The sequence below is a fragment of the Notamacropus eugenii genome, chromosome 4 (assembly GCF_028372415.1).
Source record: "Notamacropus eugenii isolate mMacEug1 chromosome 4, mMacEug1.pri_v2, whole genome shotgun sequence".
NCBI lineage: Eukaryota > Metazoa > Chordata > Mammalia > Diprotodontia > Macropodidae > Notamacropus > Notamacropus eugenii.
Genome location: NC_092875.1, coordinates 126225255 through 126235059, shown reverse-complemented (window position 1 = coordinate 126235059; position 9805 = coordinate 126225255).

Here is a 9805-nt window from a genome sequence, read left to right as displayed (position 1 = left end):
TTCTCAACAATCTGGCTCTACTCTACCTTTCTAAACTTTAAAATGAGTGTTTTGCTTTGTTTTACACGTTGCAGAAGTATATTTGCTGAAAAAATAAAGCAACAGCAGAAATTACAAGGCATTTCTCCCCAACACCAGGGACATACTCTTCCTTTATTGACTCAGTCCTTGGAGAAAGTGGAGTCAAATTAAAATCATTACTACAAAGAACCAAATTCCATCCAAATGATAGGTAGGGTTGCTCCTTGTTTGCCAAACACAAAAGTCTTAGTGTTGATCTGCTGATCTTCTGAGTCCAGGAGACATCTCAGGGCAATGGGCACACCTAGGGCTAGGCTTCCAGCAAACACTGGTTTGGACCCCAGTTACCAGACCTTTTCCAACTCACTTTTCCAACCTTAAAAACTTGCAAGGTCATAGCCACATCCAATTCCTTCAATTCAGAGCAGGAAAGAAGAAATACAATAGAGATTTTAAAAATAGCTCCAATATGCAGTCATGGAAAAATGTTTTCCCTGAGTGGACAGAGTGGGTCAAAGTCCCCTTCCCCACCATGAGGCTTACAGCAGCCCTTTTCTCAATCACACCAAGAAATAAAAATGGTCAAAACTTTTTTTTACATGTTACTTTTCTTTATCTACCTTGTGTTCCATCCAAACTAGCCTAATTGTTATTTTCCTAACTTAATACTCTACCTCTAACTTCTGCGCATTTGTAAAGACTGACTACCTTGGGCTGAAATTACTTTCTTCAGCTCTAGCTTTGAGAACACCTATCTCCGTACAAAAATCACAGAACCACCCCCACTTATCATTGCTTTCTTCCTCCTCTAAGAGCCATGTTTATACTTACCTGTTGCTATGTTGTAAAATATAACAGTAGAATATAAACTTCTTAAGGGCAGGGGATATTTTTCATTTTCATAATCCTTAACACCTAGTGTAAGTGCCTGGTACAAAGCAGGTGCTTTACAAATGCTTACTGAACTGAAGTAAAAGTTTGCTGGATAACGTGGAAAATAGTGATTTTCCAGAGGGCTTGATAATATGACACGAAATAAGGTATTTTCCATCCTGCTTTTCTTTGCGAGGGAGTCACTCTGTAGGTCCCCTCATTTCCAGGCCTCTCAAAGACAACGACAGGTGGCAAATACCTGCCTGAAATCATAGATATAGGAAGCCCAAGTACCTTTTTGTTACAGAGCAGATATTCCAGTTAGCAGTTCTTTTGAATGGATTTATTCATGGCCCAGGAAATAATATTGTTACGGTGCTACTGCCCTTCCTGAAACATGAGACTATATCTAAGAGTACTTGACCCCTCTCAGTGACAGAATCCAACCCTTGTAAAAGCAAACAGCCTGACATATCCAGGATGGCCTGCTATCACAAGTTCTTAGATCTGCTTTTCTAAAAGGAAAGCAACTTTTGAGGGGTCAACAATCATTTTGATCAAGCACATATATTGTTCAGGGGAAAAAGTCAACACCTGAACTTCAAAGAAAATACAAAGAAATAATAATCAACAGAAAGGCCTTCCAACTGTCTTACCAAAAGCAATACATACATCACAGATCAACAGACAGATCCAACTGTCTGACCATTACATACATACATAGTTACCAGAGTGAGAAGCCCCAACATCTGGGTTTTCAAAGTCCACGGTCTTCTTGACAGCTGCCCAGAGTCTCATCTGGCCAAGCACTTCCAATGAGTAAGACCTAAAGTAAAACCTCACTTCAGAGTATTCACACACTTTTCAGAGTCAGAGGGTACCACAACCCTTGAGAACCAGTGCAGTAGAAATTAACAAAAGGCATGGGTCTCCCCAGGTTGATCAAGCTTCCCTTAATGGGCAGGTCCATCAATGGATGGTGAAGATCTTTAACTCTCTAACATTACAACCCTCCATATCCTTACTTATTGGTGAGTGCTTCACGAGGTCCACTCTACCTTGATGGCCCCAGTCATGTCTCACTTTACACTCCAACCTTCATCTTGCCAGGTCCCCTGCAACTAGACACTTCTCCCATCTGCCCGTTCTGGTTCTAGAATCAGAATCAAATTAATACTATAACTGCCACTACAAAGGTCGTGTTGACTATTTTCCACTTACTATCCTTGCATATTTCCAATACAAATTACCCCCTCACTGGCCAACACTTTCCTAGATTCATAAATTGAAATTAAAATTTATTAAAATAAAAGTTCCTGGAGGCCAGAGATTTTGTATACCTAGAAAATAGCATAGTGCTTGGTATGCTTAGTTATTGTTGGTCCTTTCAGTCGTGTATGACTCTATGTGACCCCAATTGGGTTTGTTTGTTTGTTTTTTGGCAAAGACACTGGAGTGGTTGGCCATTTCCTTTTCCAACTCATTTTATAGATGATGAAACTGAGTCAAACAGGGTTCAGTGACTTGCTCAAGGTCACACAGCTAGTAAGTGTCTGAGACTGGATTTAAGCTCAGGCCTTTCTGACTCCAAGCTTGGTACTCTTCCACTGTGATAGTTAACTTCCTGAACTGGTGCATAGTATAGTGCTTAATAAATGATTTTTTCTTTATTTCATTCATTAATTTGGAGGAGGGAATTCTTCCTGGAAAACAGTTTTGCACAGTCCTGTGTTCTTCACCAATGTATCCTTAGCTCAATAAATGTCTCCTTGTTAATTATTATAGACCACATTACAGAAAACATTGGAAATATCAAGGTTTAAAACATTGGGATACTAGATTGTTAAATGTTTTGCTTGCTGACACAGCTTACAAAGATCAGCTAGGTGGCACAGTGGATAGAGCACCACGCCTCAGGTGAGGGTGACTCATCTTCCTGAGGTCAAATCTGACCTCACTTACATGACCCTGGGCAAGTCACTGAACCCTGTTTGCCTCAGTTTCCTCATCTGTAAAATGAGTTGGAGAAAGAAATGGAAAACCATTTCAGTATCTCTGACAAGAAAACACCAAATGGGGTCACAAAGAGGTAGAAATGATGCACACAACACAGCTCACAAAATCTTTGTATTTCCATATGTCTGATTTCAATAATTTCTCTGTAGAAGCTGCAAGGTAACGCTTTAGAGTAATATTGGTTTTGATTCACCCCATCCATGATGGGTATCACTTGATGATTCCAAATTAGATCACAAGATCAGGGACACAAACATTATAGACATAGTTTGTAAAGCTTGGGACATTTCTCTGGCCTTGGGCATTTAAGTTTGACCATTGAAGGTAAGAGAACTCTGTGAAAGGCAAAGGTGATCTGATGGGTGAACAGTAAGAAGAAACTCAAAGTTTCAGCTGTGATTTTGCTTCCATTTTGCCTCCAGTGAGTCATTTAATTTCACTGGATACTTATAAAGCCAATATCCATAAATACAACTGCGTGGGAAAGAAGGAAAAAAAATAAGACTCCTTAAATCATAGTTCCATAAAGCATTTCCAGGGATGCTGGATAGCCTTAAAACCTGAGAGCATTCCACACATTCCTCAAAAGAGCATAGCTGTTCAGACATTTAAGAGATCAAGATCACTGCTGCATTCTGTCTTCCAGAGAAGACAAGGAAAATGAAATCTAAGACAGGGAAATAATCCTAATTCTGATAAAAGAGTTTTACAAAGAAACTGGTAGATGCCCAAACCCTGCACACAATATAGGGACACTCACTGGGAAGGCTGAGCATGAGAAATAGTCATGCCCTGGTGTAGAGAGGACAGATTATGCAATTTGGAATATTGGCTCCAGGCTTTTGTGATTTAGGGAGCACAATATGAAGGGAAAATAAAGAGTATAATCTCCTTTCTAAGGGCACCTTTTGTGCTCTCGGGGAAAAATATAAATGAGTATATTACCAAGACGGAGGGAGGCCTGTTTTTCTGCTTGGGATTCTGAATGCATTCAGCTCCCTCTGCTGTGGAAATACTAAACAGGACAAAACCCTACCGATTATTGCTCCACAGTTTTAGTTGACTGACATGGCTTTCTCAGTGGCAGAGTGGAGTAGTGGATAGGGACCTGGCCTTAGGATCAGGGAGACCTGGGTTCAAGTTCTAATTCAGACACACATTAACCAGGTGTCAGGGAGTGAATCATTTAATCTCATCTTCAGTCTGTGCCCCTTTTGTTCAGGATAAGTTAAATTAACTCCCCCTTAATTTTAATGCCTTCTTCCTATTGATTATCTGTAATTGATTCTGCCTATACCTTGTGTATGTACAATTGTATAAACTTGTCTCTTCCATTAGACTATGAGCTCCTTCCTCACCTCCACATCCTAGAATTCCTAGTTCCCTTCAAAGATCATTTAAAATGCCTTTTCCTACTTGAATCTTGCCCTGATCTTTCTTGGCTACAAGTGCCTTTCTACACAAATTATCTTGCATTTATTTTGCATATATTTATAGTGCAAATTTTGTTTGTGCTGAATATATGATGATATAGTATATATTATGCTACTGTATATTTATGTATGTACATATATTTATATCTTACACATTATATATTGCTTACATATCACATAATTATATGTGTACATGTTGCTTCCCAATAGAGGTAAGCTGCTTGAGGGCAGGAGATTTCACTTTTGTCTTGGCATCCCTAGTATCTATGTGCCTGACACATAGTATTTAATAAATGCTTGTGTGTTTGGTTGGCTGATTATTTATGTCCTTGCTGATGTCTAGTGTGGGATAAACAATCCTAGTATAGATAATACCTACAATGATCTTAATGTGCCCTTAGGGCTTCTCTCCCAAACTTTCCCTGATATGAGCAAATTAGGTCCACAGAGAGCAACTGCTACCTTGGATTTGAGAGGTAATGCTTAGAGGCTATACTCTATGTACTGCAACTCACATGCTCTAACCAGGGTGTTTATCATGAACACTCAGCCAGTAGACTTAATTAGCTCTTAGCAAAGGTAGTTATTCAAATTGCCCAGCAAGCAGAGTAGTTATACCCTGTTCTATTTCATCTATAATCTAATATCATCTGGCTAGAGCAAGGGCCCCCTCTCTGCCATGATCCTTGATTTCCACCTCTTGCTTCTGTCTTTTGGTGTCCCTACATGTGTGCTGGGCTTAAGCTGTCTCTGCCTCCTTTTCCTTACACAAAGGTGGTTGGCTCTGCCCCCTCCTGTGGCCCTGATGAGTCTCAACCAGATGTCTTTGTTTTTCCCAGTTTCTGGCCTCCTGCAGGGTGGTTCCCTCCCCCCTCAACACACACACACACACACACACACACACACACACACACACGCACGCACACACACACACACACACACACACACACACACACACATATACACACACATTCCAGGGGGCCTGGATACCGTACTGGTCCTTTCTCCTATTTTTGACTCCTACTAAAGCTCCAGGAATCTTGGAGAACCTGAATGATTACCTATTCTTTCCAGCCCTGTCTCCTTGCTCAGTAACCTATGAGGACTGACTCTGTCCTCTGTTACTCTTCCAGGAGACCAAAGCCAAGACTCCACTGGCGTCAAGACCCATTTAGCAGAGTTCACATGGCTTTCCACCTACTTGGTATGTCCCTCCTCCAAGAGCTCACAGCCTTCTGTTTGTTTATTTGTTTGCTTGTTTTTTGTATAGTTCTGGGCTGTGTATAAACTAACTGGTAATTGTTCCATCTGCTGCCCTTTCAGATAGTTACTGAAATGTTTGTCAGGAGAGCTGGGTTCCTCTGTGACTTCTCATGTCAATAGCCTAAGCAGAAGTGCCTGATCATTATAATTTCATCGTATTCAGTTTTAATTTGCCAATGTTATTTCCATTTATATCAGTATAGGGGAAAGCTAAGTGACTCCCTGGATAGAGCACTGGCCCTGGACTCAGAGGAGCTGAGTTCAAATCCAGACTCAAAATACTAGCTGTGCGACCTGGGCAAGTCACTTAACCCCAATTACCTGCAAAAAACATTTTACATCTGTGTAGTTGCCACATATATTGTTTGCCTTGTTCTTATTTTACTTTGTACTTATTTTACTTTGTATCACTTGATATTCTTCATATTCATTATTTCCTACAGCACAGAATATCCAAGTACATGCATGTATCACAACTTGTTCCCATCCCACACTAAATAGGTATATATTGTATTCCCTAGTATATGCTGCTACAAAAAATGCTCCTATGAGATCCACGTTCCATTACATCTTTCTGACTTTGACTTCCTTGGGGTAAATACCTAGCACTGAGATCTGTGACTTGAAACATATGGACATTTTAGTTTCTTTCTTAGCACATTTCCAATTTGCTTTCCAGCATTGCTACTAACAATATGGTTTGAATCTCATTTAAAAGCTTAGCCTGTGACTTAAATCTTGTGCATTAATCATAGCCAAGTGAGGGTGGGGTGGCAGGAATATTAGAGGGCAAAAAGTTATGACCCCTTTAGGAATATGTGACTTGTCTCAGACACTATCAAAGTAAGGTTTTGTGACCTCCTGATAATAATTTTGTAAATTCATGCCACTGTTAGTTCTTTGACAATGCTCTCTCAGGAGGCTATTTTATAATGGATGCCAAGTGGGATGCTGTGATAGGTGGCATACAAATATTATGGAGAATGTGTCCCCCAGTAGTGAAAATGACATTTAAATACATGAAAGAGTTTCCCTACAGGTGCAGAATCTGCCAGACCCTTGAGATTCCTGTGTTACAAAAAGAGTTTTCTAAAACTTTCCGCTATGCAAAAAATTCAAGTACAAAAACATTCGTTTCCTCTAGAATGGCAATCTGTGCTGCTTTTCTCTGCATTTGTGATTTAAATTTTAGAAATGAGCCAAATGACTCAGCTCACTAAATTACAAAGCAGTTTTTAGAAGACAAGTTTTTGACAATGAAATATATTCTGAAGATCCATACTATAGAAGTTCATAATAGATTTGTCTTTTTTTTTCCAAATGATTCAAGAACTCTGAACCATGGTTGACCCTCCAAAAAAAGGGAGATATTTAGACATGTCTGATTCTTTGTGACCCCATTTGAGGTTTTCTTGCAAAGATACTAGAGTGGTTTACCATTTCCTTCTCCAGCTCAATTTACAGATGAAGAAATTGTGGCAAACAGGGTTCAGTGACTTGCCCAGGATCACATAATTAGGAAGTGGTTAAGGCCATATTTGAACTCCAGAAAATGAATCTTTCTGACCCCAGGCCTTTACGGGACCACCTAGCAGTCCTTACATTTGTTCGTTGTTCTAATGTTTCTGAATGTGGTCATTATTTTTCCTTTGGGCATTTGGGGATTGAGGCAACTGATGGCTCGATGGATAGAACACTGGTCCTGGAGTCAGGAAGGCCTGAATTCAAATCCAGCCTCAGACATTCCTAGCTGTGTGACCCTGGGCAAATCATTCAACCTCAGATTGCCTGACAGAATGGATCTATTGAATCCACTGGAGAAGGAAATGGCAAACCACTCCTATATCTTTGCCAAGAAAATACCAAAGGGAATCATAAAGGATTTGATATGACTGAAATGACTGAATAGTAACAAAATTTGGGGATAAGAAAGAGGAATATGTGTTTGAATAAAAGAGTGTGTACCAAAGGCAAAAAATCTCCTAAAAGTCTTAGTGAGGTTTCAAGCTACTAAAGCTTTAATATATATATTTGTGTATATAAATAGTGTAGGTAAAACGGAGAAACTCTTAGAAGTCACTTAGTCCAAGTCTCTATGTGTTCCATAGATGATTAAAACTTCAAGAGCATTTCTTAATAAATCACAGGTGATTAAGTTAATTAGGTCTTGCTGCTCTTAGTGTTTGCTTTTGTAATGGTGGTTCAGAAAGGAAACTTAGAGATGACCAACTTGAGATGTCTCCAAAAGGTGGTTCCCATGTTTTGTTTAGAAGTATTACAAGACTTCTCTTACTCAGTGACACAGTAGATAGAATGCTGGATTTGGAGTCAAGAAAACTTGAGCCTCAGACAGTTATCCACTATGTGACTCTGAGTAAATCAATTTAACCTCTGCCTCAGTTTCCTCAATGGTAAAATGAGAACAATAATAGCACCTATCTCTCCAGCTTGTTTTGAGGATCAAATGAGATACAGAGAGTTCTTAGCATAATGCCCACCATATAGCCTGCATTTAATAAATGTTTAGTTCCTTCTTCCTCTCCTTCTTTTGCCCAAACTAACAGTCTTCTGGTATGAAATTGCTTAAGATAAATCTTATCTATTATTTCTGGGATAGGAACTGTTCTTGTGATTTCACTGATAGAGGGAGCTCACTGTTGAGGAAGCTGTCTCTACCAATTCAAGTCAATACCTTCTTTTCAATTTAGTCTTAGTTAGCTGGAATACTAGGTGATTAAGTGACTTGGATAGGGGTCACACAGCCAGTGTGTTTCAGGGCTGGGACTTGATTGCACATTGTCCTGGTTCTAAGGCTGACTCTCTATCTATTGCATCATGCTGCCTAACATTATTTGTAGGTAATAATAATAATTACAGCTAATATTCATAATACTTACTTTATGATGAAATACAACATGGTGTGATATAGTAGAAAAATCCCAAGACTAGGAGACAGCACACTGGAATTCATGTCTGAGTACTGACCTTGACCACGTCATTTAACTTGACCTCAGTTTCTCATTTGTAAATTGGTCATAATAACATATATGTTATCTATTGTGGGAATGTTGCAAGGAACGAATGAAATGATGGTGATTATGATAATAATGATGTGATGATGATGACAGCTAGCATTTCTATGATGCTTTGAGGTTTGCAAAGTACTTTACAAGTATTTTTTCCTTTTATCCTTACAAAAAAAAACTGAAAGGGAGATAGTTACTCTATCTGTTGCTGTTCAGTTATTTCTAACTCTTCATGACCCCGTTTGGAGTTTTGTTGGTAAAGATACTGGATCAGTTTGCCATTTACTTCTCCAATTCATTTTACAGTTGAAGAAACGGAGGCAATCAGGATTAAGTGACTTGCCCAGGTCACACAGCTAACCGGTGTCTGAAATCAGATTTGAACTCAGTTCTTCCTGCCTTTAGGCCTGGCACTCTATCCATTGTACCACCTAGCTGTCCAGTACTCTATCCACTGCACTGTAAAACATGAAATGCTCTATAACTGTAGTCTTACTATTGTTACCAAATGAGATGATGCCTGAAAAGCAGTCTGTGACTTTGAAGTGGCACATAAATGTGAGTTATTATTCTAGGAGAGCTGACTGTGCACATTGAAAAGGCTAAAGCTGTTCAGCTAAGAGCATAAGGATATATATTCATGCATTCATTTTAAATGGGCTATTATTGAAAACTAAAATGCAAAATAAGAAACGTTAAACAAATTTCAACAATGACAACTAAATTTGTTCAATATTTGTAATTAAAACACAAATGCTAAATGAAACTAATAAAAATATTGTATCATAATGGTCACCACATTTACTCATCAATTTTGCTATACTCTAATCCTTTATCCTAAAGGTCACAAAGGTCAAAGGTATGAATCTACCAAACCAAAAGATACCCCTCTTATTAATTAGGAGATGAAAGTCAAGAGCGACTCTAGCCAAAAGTTTTAACACTCTACAGGCAATTTGGTGATCAACCATTATGAACTCGTTTAGTCTGGTCCTTGGAGAACATACATATAGTTGGTTCTCAGGATTATATTTAAATTGACTATAAAACTTCCCAGGAGACTTTTATTTTTAAAGGGGAAGATAGGTGGGGGGAAGCCCATTAACAATCTATCATACTCACACATATACATATATACATATATATGTATATAGAGAGTACAATTTATATGGC